Source organism: Felis catus, chromosome C1 (assembly GCF_018350175.1).
Source record: "Felis catus isolate Fca126 chromosome C1, F.catus_Fca126_mat1.0, whole genome shotgun sequence".
In the NCBI taxonomy this organism is placed as follows: Eukaryota; Metazoa; Chordata; class Mammalia; order Carnivora; family Felidae; genus Felis; species Felis catus.
In genome coordinates this window covers 58,035,541-58,055,456 of record NC_058375.1, presented here as the reverse complement: position 1 = coordinate 58,055,456, position 19,916 = coordinate 58,035,541, and the positions used below count along the sequence as shown (strand labels likewise).

The following is a 19,916-nucleotide window of genomic DNA, read 5'->3' as shown; positions in this document are numbered from 1 at the left end:
TCATGTAAAGCAATCTACTTTTTTTAATGTTTGTTTATTTTTCAGAGACAGAGTGCAAATGGGAGAGGGGCAGAGAGAGGGAGGGAGACACAGAATTGGAAGAGGCTCCAGGCCCTGAGCTGTCAGCACAGAGCCCAACGTGGGGCTCAAACTCATGAGCATGACAGCATGACCTAAGCTGAAGTTGGATGCTTAACCAACTGAGCCAACCAATTGCCCCAGTAATGATCATTTCTCACTTCTTAAGGTTGGCTGTTGGAGGGAGAAGACATGTTCACTTGGTCTCCAATCTTCAAATGATATGGTGCATACCACTGCTTCTGTGCTCACTTTGATTTTCTCGCCTTTGTTCTAGCATTGGTTCCTTGAATCGTCTTTTCTGAAACTTTTTCCACCAACCAAGCAGTTCTGCTTGTGGGCTGGTAACCTAGCATACGCCTTTCAAAATTATGTATGGTTTAACATGGAGGTCTAACATGGAAAGTGAATGCTTATCATTAATAGTTTTAAACATATGTTTTACTGTTGTGCTTGGTACATCACCTATTACTATGGAAAACATCTGAGGGGTTACTTCCTGAATTAGTTTTTTTTTTGATCTTTTAAGGGTAGATAATTTGGAATTCAAAAGTGAATTTTACCTTAGAATTCATTAGCTAGGAAAGGCTGTGAATTTTGCTATTAGTAACAAATTTGTAATTCATTAGCTAGGAAAGTCTGACTAATCAAGATTTTTGATTAAGAAATCAGATTGGAGGAATAAAGGAAACATTATTAAACATGTATTCAAGGAAGAGATTAATTTGAATTTTTAAAAATTCTTAAAAAAAGAGCAATGTGAGACATAGAAAATAGTGATCATGGAATATCATTTGGAGAAGATGGGAGGTATATTGCTTGGTTCCAAACAAAAAGTGATTTCAGTAAAAAAAATACTCAAAGTTATTATTTCACAATATGAATGGCAAAGTAAACAACCATTTGAATATATATTTAGACTCCAACTGGTTAGCTTATTATCATGTACAATTTTTTACATTCAGAAACACTAAACATATATCAGTCATGAAAAATTGGAAGAAAAGATGCAAAAAAAGACTGTCAGGCAAAACGAGCACAATGTGAAAATAATTACCAATCCAACGTTATCCAACACAACTAACCAAGAATGGCAAAACTATAACATCATAAACACAACTAAGATAGCTTTATAAAGGGCAAAAATATATTTCTTTATTGCACCTATTCCCTTCTCAGAAATCTAAATGAAAGGAGATGTTGCAACTTTGAGAGCTATTCTAGATGACTGAACACCCTCCTGGTCAAATTTTTGTCTTTAGTTTAATTCTTTCCTACCTCTATAGAATTTCACATTCTCTTGTTCGGTAGGAGAGAAAAGCCATGATAAGCTGTATGACATTTTGAGCTGCTATACTCTGAATGAACTCACTGGCATGCTAAGCTATGCTAAGTTACATAGCTAGAAATTGATTTCCTGGAGTTAGAGGAGCTGATGATGTAGGCCAACTGAAGCTGTACAACTTGGCTATAGAACAATAAATTGATTTTACACTTATACCTGCTTGTCACCTCCACTGTCATAATTCATGGGTCTTCAGTCAGTGCTTGAGCCAGTGGAAAAGAGGAACACCATCAGTTTAAGTGAAAGTGATCACATAGACAAGCAAAGAATTGTTAACACCCAGAAAAACTTAGAGGGATCTAGAGGGGCAGAGATGGTGGAATAGCATGGAAGTTTTTTTGCATCTCTCGTCCCTGAAATGTAACCATCCTGCACACCTAGAAAACTGATTTGAGGATTAACACAACAATCTGTACAACATGAACCAGATAACTCAGCAGGTACGCAGTGCAGAGAGGTGACCTGGCGGGGGAGAGGAGGAGCTGTGCAGGGCAGGGAGCTGTTTTTGCTTGTGGGAGAGGACGGCGAGGGGGAGAGAATACAGAAAGCACCTCCAATGCCCAAAAGCAGCTAGAGAGAAAAGAAAGTGTACACAAAGGACTGAACAAAAAAGGGAGAAATTAGAAAGGAGAGGGTTTAAATTCCATCAAGATTCTATAAACAGGGGGAGTGCAGAGTCTGAAACCCTGCAGCTTGATACCTGGTGATGCTGGTGGGAAGGGCAAATCCCCAGAAGCAGAGAGAAAGAGGTCTTCAGGGTCCTCAGGCCATATGGAGAGAGGCGGTTCCCCTGCTGAGAGGAAACTTGGTAGAGGCTGTGCGGCCTCTCCACAGACAAAGGTCCCAAATGGTCCCCAGAGACAATCACATTCACTGTGCTGAAACAAGGATGTTAAGGGGAGCCTGGCACCAGATGTGTGTTGTGATTTTCCATAATCACTGAAATGCTGCTGTTACATGATTGCATGATTTTTTTCTGGGGCAGGCTGGCACCCAGCTACAGTCTCTGGGCATCGGCCGCAGCGTGGTCTCCCAAACAGTCCTGAGGGTGGGCTGGCATCTGGCCATTGCTCTGTGAGACCCTCACCCAGAAGGTCTGAGTAGGTCAAAGCTGCAGTCCCTCAGAAGTGAGGGGTTGGGAAACACAGTCACATATGAGATAAAACTCAGGAGGGAGGTGCTGCCTGGCAACCTGATGGCTTGGTCACAGTGTAAAAGCAGGAAGTGGACAGAAGCCAGAGACAAAGGAGAGATGTACAATTGCTGGTTAGGGAGAGCACAGAGTTCTGATACTAGAGATTGGGTAGCTGGGTGACACCAATTTCACCTCTCCCATGCATGTGCATACACACCTACATGTGCCACAACAATCCACCCCACTAAGCTAAACAGCCCTATCTAGTGGAGAATGGAGCCCAGCCCAACTGGGCCAAACTCACTCTTCAGGAACAACACAAGTCTCTCCGCCTGCTTAGTTTATGGACTATAAAGAGTTTCATAGTTCAACTTCTAAGGGAAACCAATGTAATTTTAATCGTACTTCAGTCTGTTTGCTGGTCCATCTATTCATTTTTTTTTCTGTTTTTATTCTTGAATGCAAAAAGAGGAAAAAATTATTGTTATTCTCCATTTCTATTAAAATATTTTTCTTTAATTTTTTTCTACTCTATTTTTTACTTATTTGTAAAACTTTCAAATTCTTTTCTTTCCTTCTATCATTTCATCTTATTGTATTCATTTTTTCAAATTTTCAAACATTTTCCTTTTTTATCCTTTTTTTCCTTATCTTTTCCTTCTTTCTCTACTCTATCAAGCTCCTTTCAACAACCAGACCAGAACACACCTAGGATCTAGCATCCTTTATTTGATTTTTTTGTACTGTTTTTAAGTTTTTAATTTTAATGTTTTTTACCTTATTAATTCCTTTCTTCCTTCAAAATGATGAAATGAAGGAATTCATCCCAAAAGAAAGAAAATGACGAAATGACAGCCATGGACTTAATCAACACAGATACAAGCAAGATGTCTGAACTAGAATTTAGAATCATGATAATAAGAATACTAGCTGGGTTGAAAACAGATTAGAATCTCTTTATGTGAAGATAAAAGCTAGTCAGGATGAAATAAAAAATGTTATAACTGAGCTGCAATCTCAAATGGTGGCCACAGTGGCAAGGATGGATGAGACAGAGCAGTGAATCAGTGATTTAGAGAACAAACTTATGGAGAAAATTGAAGCAGAAAAAAAGAGGGAGACTAAGGCAAAAGAGCACAATTTAATAATTATAGAAATCAGTGACTCATTAAAAAGGAACAACATCAGAATCAGAGGGGTCCCAGAAGATGAAGAGAGAGAAAAAGGGATAGAAGGGTTATGTGAGCAAATCATAGCAGAAAACTTTCCTAACCTGGGGAAAGTCACAGACATCAAAATCCAGGAAGCACAGAGGACTCCCAACAGATTCAACAAAAACCAACCATCAACAAGGCATATCATAGTCAAATTCACAAAATACTCAGGCAAGGAAAGAATCATGAAAGCAGCAAGGGAAAAAAGGTCCTTACCAACAAGGGAAGACAGATCAGGTTTGCAGCAGACCTATCTACGGAAACTTGGCAGGCCAGAAAGGAATGGCAGGATACATTCAATGTGCTGTATCAGAAAAACATGCAGCCAAGAATTCTTTATCCAGCAAGGCTGTCATTCAAAATAGAAGGAGAGATAGAAAGGTTCCCAGACAAACAAAAATTAAAGGAGTTCATGATCACTAAACCAGCCCTGCAAGAAATTTTAAGAGGGACTCTCTGAGGGGAGAAAAGATGAAAAAAAAAAAAAAAAACGACCACAAGCAACAAAGACTAGGAAGGACCAGAGAACACCACCAGAAACTCCAACTCTACAGGCAACGTAATGGCAATAAATTCACATCTTTCAGTACTCATTCTAAACATCAATAGACTAAATGCTCCAATTAAAAAGACAGAGGGTAACAGAATGGGTAAGAAAACAAGATCCATCTGTATGCTGTTTACAAGGGACTCACTTTAGACCTAAAGACACCTTCAGATTGAAAGTAAGGGGATGGAGAACCATCTATCATGCTAACAGTCACCAAAACAAAGCCAGAGTAACCATACTTACATCAGACAATGTATACTTTAAAATAAAGACAATAACAAGAGATGAAGAAGGACATTATATAATAATTAAGAGGTCTATCCACCAAGAAGATCTAACAGTTGTAAACATTTATGCTCCAAACGTGGAACACCCAAATATATAAATCAATGAATTATAAACATAAAGAAACTCATTGATAATAATACCATAATACTAGGGGACTTCAACACCCCAGTTACAACAATGGACAGATCATCTAGACAGAAAATCAACAAGGATTAATGGCTGTGAATGACACATTGGACCAGATGGACTTAATGGATATATTCAGAACATTTCATCCTACAGCAGTGGAATACACATTCTTCTCCAGTGCACATGGAATGTTGTTCAGAATAGATCACATACTGGGACACAAATCAGCTCTCAACAAGAACAAAAAGATCGAGATCACACCATACATATTTTCAGACCACAATGCTTTGAAACTCAAAATCAACCACAAGAAAAAATGTGGAAAGATAACAAATACTTGGAGACTAAAGACCATCCTACTAAAGAATGAATGGGCTAATCAAGAAATTAAAGAGGAAATTAAAAAGTACATGGAAGCCAATGCAAATGATAACACCACAGCCCAAAACCTCTGGGGTGCAGCAAGGCAGTCATAGGAGGGAAGTATATAGCAATCCAGGCCTTCCTAAAGAAGGAAGAAAGGTCACAGATGCACAACCTAACCTCACACCTTAAAGATCTGGAAAAAGAACAGCAAATAAAACCCCAAACCAGTAGAATACAGGAAATAATAAAGATGAGAGCAGAAATTAATGTTATAGAAACCAAAAAAACCAATAGAACGAATTAACGAAACTAGAAGCTGGTTCTTTGAAAGAATTAACAAAATTGATAAACGCCTAGCCAGTTTGATCAAAAAGAAAAAGGAAAGGACCCAAATAAATAAAATCAAGAATGAAAGAGGAGAGATCACAACCCACACAGCAGAAATACAAACAATAAGAAGAGAATATTATGCGCAATTATATGCCAATAAAATGGGCAATCTGGAAGAAATGGGCAAATTCCTAGAAAAATATAAACTACCAAAACTAAAACAGGAAGAAATAGAAAATTTTAACAGACCCATAACCAGTAAAGAAATCGAATTAGTAATAAAAATTTCCCCAAAACAGGAGTCCGGGGCCAGATGGCTTTCCAGGGGAATTCTACCAAACATTTAGAGAAGAGGGACCTCCTATTCTTTTGAAGCTGTTCCAAAAAATTGAAATGGAAGGAAAACTTCCAAACTCTTTCTATGAAGCCAGCATTACCTTGATTCCAAAACCAGACAAAGACCCCACTAAAAAGGAGAACTATAGACCAATTTCCCTGATGAACATGGATGCAAAAATCCTCAAAAAGATACTAGCTATACGTTAAAAAAATTATTCACCATGACCAAGTGGGATTTACACCTGGGATGCTGGGTTGGTTCAATATCAGCAAATCAATCAATGTGATACAGCACATCAATAAAAGAAAGGACAAGAACCACATGATCCTCTCAACAGATGCAGAGAAAGCATTTGACAAAATACAGCATCCTTTCTTGATAAAAACCTTCAAGAAAGTAGGGATAGAAGGATCATACCTCAAGATTGTAAAAGTCATATATGAAAAACCCACCGTTAATATCATCCTCAATGGGGAAAAACTGAGAGCTTTTCCCCTAGGGTCAGGAAGGAGACAGGGATGTCCACTCTCACCACTCTTATTCAACATAGTATTGGATGTCCTAACCTGAGCAATCAGACAACACAAAGAAATAAAAGGCATCCAAATTGGCCAGGAGGAGGCTTACTTTCACTCTTTGCAGATGACATGATACTCTTTATGGAAAACCCAAAATATTCCACCAAAAAACTGCTAGAACTGGTCCATGAATTCAGCAAAGTCGCAGGATATAAAATCAATGCACAGAAATGGGTTGCATTCCTATACACCCAATAATGAAGCAACAGAAAGCGAAATCAAGGAATCAATCCCATTTACAATTGCACCAAAAATCATAAAATACCTAGGAATAAATCTAACCAAAGAGGTGAAAAATCTATACACTGAAAACTATAGAAAGTTTATGAAAGAAATTGAAGAAGACACACACAAAAAAAGGAAAAAAATTTCATGCTCCTGGATAGGAAGAACAAATATTGTTAAAATGTCAATACTACCCAAAGCAATCTATGTATTCAATGCAATACCTATCAAAATAACACCAGCATTCTTCACAGAGCTAGAACAAACAACTCTGAAATTTGTATGGAATGATAAAAGACCCCGAGTAGGCAAAGCAATCTTGAAAAAGAAAACCAAAGCTGGAGGCATCACAATCCCAGACTTGAAGCTGTATTACAACCTGTAATCATCAAGACAGTATGGTACTGGCACAAAAACAGACACTCAGATCAAAAGAACAGAATAGAGAACCCAGAAATGGACCCACAAACATATGGCCAACTAATCATTGACAAAGCAGGAATGAATATCCGATGGAATAAAGACAGTCTCTTCAGCAAATAGTGCTGGGAAAACTGGACAGTGACATGCAGAAAAATGAACCTGGACCACTTTCTTACACCATACACAAAAATAAACTCAAAATGGATGAAAGAGCTCAGGGTAAGACAAGAAGCCATCAAAATGCTTGAGGAGAAAGCAGACAGAAACCTCTTTGACCTTAGGGGTGCCTGGGTGGCTCAGTCAGTAAGCGTCTGACTTCGGCTCAGGTCATGGTCTCGCGGTTTGTGAGTTTGAGCCCCGGGCTCTGTGCTGACAGCTCAGAGCCTGGAGTCTGCTTTCAGATTCTGTGTCTCCCCCTCTCTCTGCCCCTCCCATGCTCATGCTCTGTCTCTCTCTCTCTGTCTCTCAATAATAAATAAACATTAAAAAAAATAAAAAAAACCCTCTTTGACCTTGGATGCAGTAACTTCTTACTCAACCTGTCTCTGGAAGCAAGGGAAACCAAAGCAAAATGAACTATTGGGACCTCATGAAAATAAAAAAGCTTCTGTGTACCAGAGGAAACAATCAGCATAACTAAAATGCAACCAACAGAATGGGGGAAGATATTTGCAAATGGCATATCAAATAAAGCATTAGTATCCAAAGTCTATAAAGAACTTATCAAAGTCAACACCCAAAAAACAAATAATCCAGTGAAGAAATGGGCAAAAGACATGAATAGACACTTCTTCAAAGAAGACATCCAGATGGCCAATTGACACATGAAAAAAAATGCCCAACATCACTCATCATCAGAGAAATACAAATCAAAACCACATTGAGATATCACCTCACACCTGTCAGAATGGCTAACAATAACAACTCAGGCAACAACAGATGTTGGCGAGGATGCAGAGAAAGAGGATCTTTTTTGCATTGTTAGTGGGAATGCAAACTAGTGCCACGACTCTGGAAAACAGTATGGAGGTTCCTCAAAATATTAAAAATAGAACTATCCTGTGACCTAGGAATTGCACTACTAGGTATTTATCTAAGAGATACAGGTATGCTGTTTCGAAGGGGCACATGAACCCCAATGTTTATAGCAGCACTATCAACAATAGCCAAAGTATGGAAAGAGCCCATATGTCCGTCAATGGATATATGGATAAAGAAGAAGTGGTATGTATATGCAATGGAGTATTATTCAGCAATCAAAAAGAATGAAATCTTGCCATTTGCAACTATGTGGATGGAACTAGAGGGTATTATGCTAAGCAAAATTAGCCAGTCAGAGAAAGACAAATGCCATATGACTTCACTCATAAGTGAATTTTAAGATATAGAACACATGAACTTAAGGGAAGGGAAGCAAAAATAATATAAAAACATGAACTGAGGGCTGATGGGAGGTGGGAGGATGGGGATGGTGGGTGATGGGTAATGAGGAGGGCACCTTTTGGGATGAGCACTGGGTGTTGTATGGAAACCAATTTAACAATAAACTAAAAAATAAATTAATTAATTAAAAAAAGAAAAAATAAAAATGGTATCTAAGAAAAAAATAATATAAAAACATGGAGAGGGACAAAACATAAGAGACTCTTGAATATAGAGAATGAACAGAGGGTTGCTGGAGGGGTTGTGGAAGGGAGGGTGGGCTAAATGGGTAAGGGGCTTAAGGAATCTACTGCTGAAATAATTGTTGCCTCATGTGCTAATTAACTTGGATGTAAATTATAAAAAATAAGCAAATTATAGAAAAAAAAAGAAAAACTTAGAGTGGTCTAGAACATTACTTTAAACCCATGGATGCATAATCTACATGAAAACATCAATAAAGACTGCTTAACAACCCCTTCATTGATTAGAATATTCTTATAATGGTCTATCCAAGGGTGAAAAGCTGATTGAATATATTATATAATAGCCTGTAGAATTATTTTTCTGGTTTATTTTTACCTTCTCATGGGATAGGTGCAGCCCAGGACTATGCTTTGATTTGGAACTCCTTGAAGGCAAGCTCTATATCCTACTTATCATCTTTAATGACTTGCACAGTAACTGGAATTTAATAAATAATGACTACTATCCAAACACTAGGTGCTAAACAATGCACTAAAACTTACCTTATACATATTACCTCCTTTAGTCCTTATAACAGCATTAGAGATTAATTATTACGAATTAATATTACCCAGTTTTGCTAAGGAGGAAACTAAGTCTTGGGGAGGTTAAATAGCTTTCCCAAGTAATTTGCACTAGTGGTAAACTGACAGGATCAGGATTTGAACCAAGGCTGTCTGACTATTAAATGTCATTCTCTTAAACACAAAACTATACTGCAATCTCCTTACCCCCAAATTGACTTTTCTGTTCTGAAAAGGAACAAAAGGATCAGGTTTAGGATATATTAAATTTCTTTAGCAGCTCTTTAATTTGCCAAAGGGCCATTCCTACTTATTGAATTAGGTCTGTTATCTATTTTAGATCCTATGGATGTGACAGATTGTTATAGTTAGGCAAATAAGTGTATTTAGCAATCTTTCCATAATTATGAAGTAATGAAGCTCATGTTCTCACATGGTTTGGTAAAACATCAAATGGGCATGAAAAGAATGTGCTGTAAAATGATTCTGTTTGCATCAGTACTGTTCTTTCATTCTCTATTGGGGATACAGGCTGCAGTGAATGGGGAGAGGGAGATACAGAAGAAAGCCAGGAGTTAACACTAAATTTTGTGTGAAGTTAAGCAAACATAAATGACATAAGATATCTAATAGGACAATTACAGTGTTGGAGGGACTGTAAAGAGGGTTTTTTTCTGACTGGCACAAAGGCTTGAGAAAGGTAATGAGGATGCTTACGATGAAGTACAAAGGGCTAATGAAAATGTAGAAAATGTCAGAGGCTTGATTTGTTCAAGCAGAGGGTTAGTCTTGAGAACACGGACTCATACTGAAGGGGAATTTGAACATGAAGCTTTCTGTAAAGACTGTGCTACACATTTTGAATGATAAAAAGAAATAGAGTAGATCTGACATTTGTTTTGAACTTTCAAGGGGAGGTTGGACAAAATAACATGTATTTGAGGAGAACAGTGATGAAACATAGTATTTTCATGTTGACCCAAAACCATACTGTCAGAATTTACAGGGAAAAAGTCCAATATCCATAGAACCCAAGAAAATGTTTATGTCAACATCACAGGAAAGAAATGTTGATTTGATACCAAATGGCACTGTTCATACAAAATTCTGCCCACAGCCAAACCAGCTTATTACATACAAATTTTAAGTGTTTGGGAGGCTTTATAGGATATAAAAGAAATGACTTTCTCACTACAACGCTGCTTTAGTTCACACTATTCTCTAAGTGAAGAATGCTAGACTGAGAAGTATATTACCCAATTCATCTGTCATCTGTTTTACTAGCCACCTTGGCTCTTGAACCACTTAGGATTGCTTCCAAAAATCAAACAGCCTCGAAAGATGACAGTTTATGCCGCTGAGAATATTCAAATGGACACAATTCATTCTCTCACATTAAGTCCAACAGAGTTCAAAAATGTTTGGGAGCAGTGTCAACAACACAGAATCATCTAAAAAGGATAATTCAGTAACTAATTTCAAGGAACCAGTGACGCTCATTTAAATGAGTCAGTTACAATAATTTTGTAAAACGACAAAAACCACAAAACAGTCCTAATCACTTTCCATTTATACCATATGTTCTGTAGTGACTTTTTTTAGTAAGCAGGTTAAGTTTAAAAAAAATAGACAATTGGACTTCTGCTTCCAGTTAGATGAAGTAGACTGACTTTTCCCTGTTCCCTTTAAGAACAATTAAAACCTTGGACATAATAAAGAAACTTGGACATATAATATAAAACAAATATATAAACAATATATATATAATTATATAAACAAATATAAGGGAACTCTGGAAAGAAGACAGAATAATGCAGATCAATTACGGATCTGGAGACCAAGCAACAACATGGCACTGAATCTCTTGGGTTTTATTTTTGTGAGAGTCAGGACCTTCTCTATCATTCAATGAGGCTACTCCCACTGAAGTATTAGTGGAGACCCTCTGTGGAGCTGGAAATTCCATCCTCATCTAGCAATAACAAGAAGACTTTGCCTCAAGTGTCAATGGAGACTGAATGGGAAAATTGGACTTCTCCCTACCTGGCCTGAATGAGGCAGTGCCCCATTCTTCTCCAGTTGGAGTGGTTTCAAGGAAAGATAGCTAAAACATAAGGTTTAAGTACAATCCAGAGTTTTATAACAATCTACAAAATTTCTAGGTTTAAATCATACCAAGAACCAGGAAAATGTCAAACTAAATGGAAAAAGATAATCACTAAATGCCAACACTGAGAGAACGGAGATATTAGCATTATCTGACAAAAATTTTAAGGTAGCTAATTAAAAACATGTATCAATGACCAATTATGCATATGCTTAAACAAAATGAAAAAAAAACCCAGTGAAAAAATATAAAATTTCAGCAAATAAATAGAAGATATTAAGAAGAAACAAATGGAATTTTTAGAGCTGGAAAATACAATGACTGAAAAGCTCAATGGATGGGCTTAAAAGAAGAATATAGAAAACAAAGAAAAGAAACAGTAAAGTAGAAGCCAGGGCAATAGAAATGATCCAATCTGAATAAAGAAAACACACTGGAACAAATGACCAGAGTGTTAGGGACCTAACAATCATGTTATCGAAAGGAAAGGAGGAAGAGAATGGGGCTGAAAATTAAATGAGGAAATAACTGCTGAAAAATTCTGATATTTGTCAAAAGACAAAAACCTACAGATCTGAGAAGCAGAATATCACACAGATTAAACTCAAAGAAAACCATGCATTGACACCTTATAATTAAACTTCTGAAAACTTAAGACAAAGAAAAATGTCCTAAGGCAGCCTGAGAAAAGTGACATCTCACCAGAGACTAAAAACAAATCAAATGGCAGTGGATGTCTCATCAAAAACCAAAGAGAAAGGAAAGAAGTGGCACAATATTTTTCAATCGCTGAAGGAATAGAACTGTCAACCTAACATTTTATACCAGTGAAAATGTTCTTCAGGAATGAAAGAGAAATTGAGACATTCTCAGCTGAAGACAAATGAAGAAAATTTGTCACCACCAGGCCTATCCTAAAATAATGGCTAAAGAAAGTTCTCCAAATAAAAAAAGAAATAATAAAAGAGGAAACCTTGGAACATTAGAAAGAAAGAAAGAACATAGCAAACAAATATATGGATACATATAATGAGCCTTCTTTATCTTCTTGAATTTTCAAAGTAATGTTTGATGACTGAAGTAAAACTATGTCATTATCTGAGGTGGTTCTATATGTGTGTAGAGGAAATGTTTGAGACAGCTATAAGCAGAGGAGGGTGAAGTGACAGAAAGACAGGTAAAGTTTCTGCAGTTCATTTGAACTGTTAGGTGGTGACACTAGCAGACCCTCGTAATTTATGTATATAGAATATAATAGCCAGAGCAACCATTTAAAAAGCTACACAAAGAGGTTTACTAAAACACTGTAGATAAATAAAATAGAAATTCTAAAAAATGTCCAAATAACATACAGGAAGCAGGCAAAAAAAGGACAAAACAGAGAAGCAAAGAGAGAGAGAAAACAACAAACAAAAAATTACATTAAATCTTTAAACCTTAATGTGTCAGTTCTTAAATTCAAAGAGACTAAATGCACAAATTAAAAGACAGATCTTGGCAGAAGGGATTAAGGAACATTACTCAACTATATGCAGACCATAAAAACTACATGCAGACATTACTGCAAATATAACAATATAGGAGGATAAAAAGTAAAAGCATTAAAAACATATATCATGCAGATATTAGTTAAAGGAAAAGAGAAGGGGCTGTATCAATATAGATAAGGTAGATTTCAGAGCAGAGCAAATACACTCAATATAGAGAGGGATCTTATGTTATGAAAAAAGAGTCAGTCCACTGAGGGGACATAGCAATCCTAAATGCATACATAGCTCCAATAACAAAGCTGCAAATACGTGACCAAAATTGATAGAACTTAAAGAGAAATAAACAAATACACAATTAGAGTTGGAGATTTCAACACTCTTCTTTCAACAATTGATAGAACTACACTGAAGATGACCAAGAATACAGAAGAACTCAACAATACCATCAACTAACCAGATCTAATTGTCATTTATTGAACATTCCACCCGACGTCATTTGAATACACAGTATTTTCAAGTTTTCATAGAAAAATTACTAAGATAGAATATATCCTGAACCAGAAAACAAATCTCAGCAAATTTACACGAAATAAAATAACACAGAATGTATTCTCCAACCACAGTAGAATCAAACTAAAAATTTATGGCAAAAAGATAAAACTATCTAAACACTTGTAAACTACACAAAGCAGTTTGAAATAATGTGTGGGTTACAGAGGTCTCAAAAGAAATAAAATAATATATTGAACTGAACATAAATGAAAATGCAGCACATAAAAATTTGTGGAACATAGCTAAAACAGTGCTAAGAGAGAAATTTATGACCCTAAATGTAGGTACTAGAAAAGAAGAAGCCTCAAATCAATATTAAGATCCTACATCAAGAGCCTAGGGAAAGAAGGGCTAAATAAACCCAAAGCAAGTTGGTTTTTATTATTAAGTTATATAATAATATAGTTACATAGTTATTATTATATTATAGTTTTTATTATTATAAAAAGAGAAGAAAAAAAGCAGAAATCAGTGAAATGGAAAGTGACTAACAGATAAAATAGATGAAACAAAGAGCTGGTTCTTTGAAAAGATAAAAAAATGGACACATTTCTAGTAAGACTTAAAAAGGAAAGAGAAAGAAGACATAAATTACCAAAATTAGGAATGAAGAAGGGAATATCATTTCAGTCCTATAAACATCATAAGGCTAATAAGGTAATACTAAAAATAACTCTACACATAAATTTGACAATTCATATGACATGGGCCACTTTCTTGAAAAACCCAAACTACCATATTTCATCCAATATGAAATAGATAATTTCAATAGCCCTGTAACTATCAAGATTGGAATCTGTAATTTAAAATCTTCCAGGAAAGAAATCTCCAGGTCCAGATGGTTACATTGGAGAATTCTAACAAACATTTAAATAAGAATTAACGTCAATTCCACACACTTTTTTCCAGAAGAGGAAGTAACATTCCCAATATATTCTATAAAACTAGTATTGTCCCAATAACAAAACCAGACAAAGACAGTACCAAAAAAAAGAGGAAGTAAAAGAAAACTACAAACCTCCTTCATAGATGAATGCAAAAATCCTTAACAAAATATTGACAAATAGAATTCAGCAATATATATATATAAAAGAATTATGTACCATGACCAATTAGGGTTTATTCCAGTGATTCAAAGCTTGCTCAATATTTCAAAATCAACCAATGCAATGCACCATATTAATGGACTACAGAAGTAAAATCATGTGATCCTATCAATGGAAGCCTAGGACATTTGACAAAATTCAGCTCCCATTCATAACAAAAATTCTGAGATATATAGGAATGGAGGGGAACTTACCCAACTTGATAACGAACATTTCCAAAAAACTTAAAGCTAACATTATACTTAATGTTGCAAACTGAATACTTCCTCCCTAAGATGAAGTACAGGCACAGATGTCCACACTCACCACTCTTTTTAAACACAGTACTGGAAGTTCTAGTCAATAGACTAAGGCAAGAAAAGGAAATAAAAGGCATACAGATTGAAGAGGAAGAAATTAACTGTCCTTATTTGCATATGACATGACTGTCTACATTGAAAATCAAAAGAATCAACAAAAATATATTCCTAGAACTAACAAGTGAGTCGAGCAAGTTTGCAGGATACAACATCAAATGTATTTATGTACGTTAGCAACAAACATGTGCACATCGAAATTTCAAGCAACAGCATATACAATCACACACACAAAAAAGTGAAATATTTAGGTGTAAATCAAACAAAGCTTGCATAGGACTTATACGCTGAAAACTACACAATGCTGATGAAAGATATCAAAGATTTAAATAAATGAAGACATATTTATAGATTGGAAGACTTAACATAGTAAGGACGTAATTCTCTCCAAATTGATACACAGGTTTAACAAATTCCTATAAAAATCCCAGCATGATTTTTTAATGGATATATATAAGATTATTCTAAAATTTATATTGGAAGGCAGCAAAAATAGAATAACTATAATGATTTTGAAAAAGAAGAAAACAGGAAGAATAAGCCTATCTGATTTCAAGATTATTATAATTACAGTAATCAGGACTGTGTGATATTGGCAGAGGGACAGACAGATAAATGGAACAGTTCAGAGAACCCACAAATAGATTCACACAAATCTGCCCAAATGACTTTTTGTCAAAGGTGCAAAAGCAATTCAATGGAAAAAAGATAGCCTTTTCAACAAACGGTGCTGGCACCATTAGACATCCATAGGCAAAATAAATGAGACCTGACCTACGTCTCATACTTTGTATGTATATAAATTAGCTCAAAATAGATCACAGACTTAAATGTAAAATGTTGAGAATGAAAATCAAACTACAGAATTCGAGAAAAGATTAGCAAATCAAGAATGGGATCAAGAACAAAGAACCCTCAAAATGCAAAAGTAAGAAACTAAATAATCCATTTGGAATAATGTTGAAAGATGTGAAGAAACATTTCACCAAAGATTATACAGATGGCAGCAAATAAGCGCATGAAAAGATGTTCAAAATCATTAGCTATTGGAGAAATTCAAATTAAAACCACAGTGAGATATCACTACACATGTATCAGACTGACTAAGTAAACCATAGTGACAACAACAAATGCTGACAAAGATGAGGAGAAACTCAGAGGCTGCTGCTGCTTGAAATGTAAAATGGTAAGAGCCGTTCTGGAAACATTTAACAGTTTCTTAAAAAACTAAACATGCAAGGAGTACCATATGATGCAGCAGTAATATTCCTGGGCATTTATCCTAGAGACTTAAGACCAACATTCATACACAAACCTGTCCATGAATGTTTAGAACAACTTTCTTCATAACAGCCCCAAACTAGAAACAATCCAAGTTTCTTTCAGTGGGTGACTGGTCAAACAAACAGATGTGTCCTTACCATAATATACAAAACAGCAATAAAAAGTAAGAAACTATTAACACACACACACACACACACACACACACACACAACGATATGAATGAATCTTCAGAGAATTATGCTGAGTAAAAAAGCTAAGCCCAAAAGATGACATACTATAGGATTCCATTTGTATGACATTCTTCAAACAACAAAATTATAGAAATGGAGGGTTGTAGAAATGCCAGGAGTTAATTTAAAAAATAAGAGGCAGTACAGATAACACAGTCTTTGAAGGTAGATGACTCTGGGTTTTATTTCTTGCTTTTAGTTGTGCAATCGTATACAAGCTACCTAAGCCCTCTGCTTATCATATGAAAACTGTAGATATAATAAGTGCTTCATAGAATATTGTGAGGAATAAAGAAGACAATGTATTGAATTGAGCAAATTTCTTGGTACATAGTAAGTACTCAATAATTGCAATGAGAATAAAAAGTTCTCTGCTGCTTAAAGATCTGATTGTTCTTTGGACATAGCAATAGATAATCACCCAAAAGAACTGTTTTTAAACCTGTGGCAATTAATCAATGTCAACTTGCTTTATAAACTACTCCTGAAAGTTAGCCAATCAGCAAGAGTCTCACTCAAATAACCATGCTTCCCCAGTTCAAGGTCAATTAATCCCTAAATATTCCAACTTCTGAAAATCCATCAATTCTTGAACTCCATGCTTCCTCAGACTGTGGTTTTACTCAGAGATTGTACCTTACAAGTTATTTGTTAGCAAGCAGTAAATTATGTTTTGTTTCAGATATTGAAAAATGGCTTCTTTATGGAGGGATACCGCATATACAAATTTAAAAAACACAATTCTGGGGCTACTGCGTGGCTCAGTCATTTAAGAGTCCGACTTTGGCTCAGGTCATGATCTCGTGGCTCATGGGTTGGAGCCGCGCATCAGGCTCTGTGCTGACAGCTCAGAGCCTGGAGCCTGCTTCAGATACTGTGTCTCCCTTGCTCTCTGCCCCTCCCCCACTCACGCTCTTCCTGTTTGTCTCTCTCTCAAAAATAAACATTAAAAAAATGTAAAAAACACAATTCTGTCATAAGTGGAGATGATGCTACTCACTCTTCATTAATACAGCTAATATTTTAAGTTGCAGTGATTCACCTTCATTTTTTTTCCCATAGACACTTCCATCCCCATTATTTATATGATTTCATAAAACTGTCCAGATGAAGAGTACAGCCAGTGTTAATGTATAAGTAATTCAAAAGAGACACTAACTCATGACCTTGGTCTCATTAACAGCCTGCTGTTAGGAACACCGCTAAATGAAAATTTAGCTTGTCCCTAATTAACAGATTTTTATCCAAAATAATATTATAACAGCTACCAATAATTAAACACTTATATGACAGACATTGTGATAAATATTTTACATCATGGTGTTAATTTTTAGAACCACTCTATAAGGTATGCATCACTGTGCTCTTTCCCCCATTTTGGAAATTCAACAGCAAAGCTTAATATGCGCAAGGGCCAATCAAAGATAAAGTTCAAGTTCATAATTTCTCTTGCACTCCTGCTTAAAAGAAAAAAAAAGAACACGATCGTAAGAACTAATAAAAAATTGAGATTTTTTTCCCCTGCAGCTTTAGTGCATTATTTAGTTTTTATGTTTTAGTATAATTGTCATTTTGCAGGGATTAATTCAATATTCAGTGCAGTTTCATCACGTTTACCAGTGGTTTTGGTAACAGGATTTATGTTATTTTGTGGAAAATGGAGAGAGTGTTAAATAGGGGGTGGTGGTTGGAATCTTAGGTGATATAATCAGGAAGTTTGATGAGCTAAATTATTGAGAAACAGAATTAACAAAATGAACTAAATTCAATACTATGGAAGAATCTGTAGGTAGGTTTCAGTCATGCCCAGAGCTCCTACATCTGTTCCTTCTGGATTCACAAAAGTAAGTAAAGAACTTGCAAATGTTTCAGATGAAAGAAAATGAAGGTTTAGGGGGAAAAAGTGCATTTAAGATCTAAACTTGATTTGTGTAGGATTGGGAAGAACAAGTTGAAGAGGACTCAAAAATTATTTTTAAGTACATGACTGGTGCCAGGGTTTCTTTCTCTCTTCTGAACATGGAAGAGAAGAAACAATACCAAGTTGTGGCAAAAAGTTCTAGCTAACTACGTATCAAATATATTGCTGATATTGAGGGTTATTTACTATTACAACAGGTCTATGCTATAATGTTTTCTGAAAGTTTTTGGTTGAGTGGGGTGGGAGGGATACAATACCTTAGTAGCATAACATAGTAGTTAGACCAGGTTGTAGAAGCAGACATTACTAGGCTCCAATCCTGTGTTCCTCAATTCCATGCCTCTGGCTCCCTGTCCCATAAGATTGTTGTGCAGATGATACGAGAGTGTCTATGTTAAACAACTTAGTACAGTCCTACTCTGTATTGTAGAAATTGTTTTATAATTATGTTAACCAAACTAGTAAGCATTATTTCTTCTTCTTCTTCTTCTTCTTCTTCTTCTTCTTCTTCTTCTTCTTCTTCTCTCTCTCTCTCTCTCTCTCTCTCTCTCTCTCTCTCTGTATTTTAAATATTCAGCTGGGGCAGTTTTGATGCCAAAAATCTATGTTTTCCCATTTGGGCATTAGAGGACAATTAAGCACAGATACTTGGAAGGGAGCTCTGAAGCTTAAAAGAGAGGGGGCAGGAAGATGTTCTTTCTCCTGTCCTGGGGACTGGGTGACATTGCATTCTGCTGGCATAGTGCAATATTTTTAGAGGGGATTATTCAAAATACTTGTTGACTTCAATTTTTTAAGAGTTAAAAACTGGTGATATACTTCAATGCCCCAAATGACAGTTAAAAGGGTGAGGCAATAGGCCCTTTCCCTTCAGTGCATACGCCTTAGGATGACAGCTGGCTGATATGTGCAGACAGTCTTTTCCGGCTTATTGAATCTCATAAGCATATTCTCTTATGATTAAATGTCAACTTATAAAACACAGCTATGGAACTGGAAATTATTAACCAAATGAAAAAAACAATAAAGGATCCACAGTAGCGAAAATGATGAAATTAGAGCTAAGTCTATAGTCTTCAACCTACGATTTGTTTTGTGATGATGCTAACTTACTACATTCCTGAAATAAAATAAAAAGATGTTAACAGTAACAACAAAAATTTGACAATTATTCCTTTCACCCTTAAGATTTATTAGAGCCTTTAGATAGCCAGATAAAGTCAGATAAAAATCAAGTGGCAAGACATGGGATCTTACTCTTGTGATATCTTCTATTTGGCAACAATCCTTGATCATCTGCCAGCTGCCATGTTGTTTAGATCTTCAAATTACATACTCGGTCATGGACATTTTTATTTCACTGGATTAATTTTTCATTTTCCTTTTGCTTTTATATTTCTTCCAAAATGAAGATAGTATAAATGTTATTGAGTTATTTCAATTTTCCTAGGCAGAATAGTCATTTGTTTTAAGGAACAACAAGAATTGATGGAATAAGTAGTTTTAATCTGCCACTTTATTGTTTTAATCTGTGGCAAGTTTTTTTTTTTTTTTTTAACCTCTGACTTATCAGTCATTTGATAGACGTTCTTTGGGTTTGCACTCTCACTGAGGAAATAATTTAGAGTCAGTCCAGATGAGAGCAATCTCCTGATTTTATAACAGCGATGGCTTTCA

The 19,916-nt window shown here is 35.8% G+C and overlaps 1 protein-coding gene across 6 annotated transcripts in view; it reads right to left on the bottom strand.

The window, feature by feature from the left end:
* LRRC7 (leucine rich repeat containing 7) overlaps positions 1-19,916 on the bottom strand; it is a 550,569-nt gene that overhangs the window by 46,378 nt on the left and 484,275 nt on the right. The window lies entirely within an intron of this gene.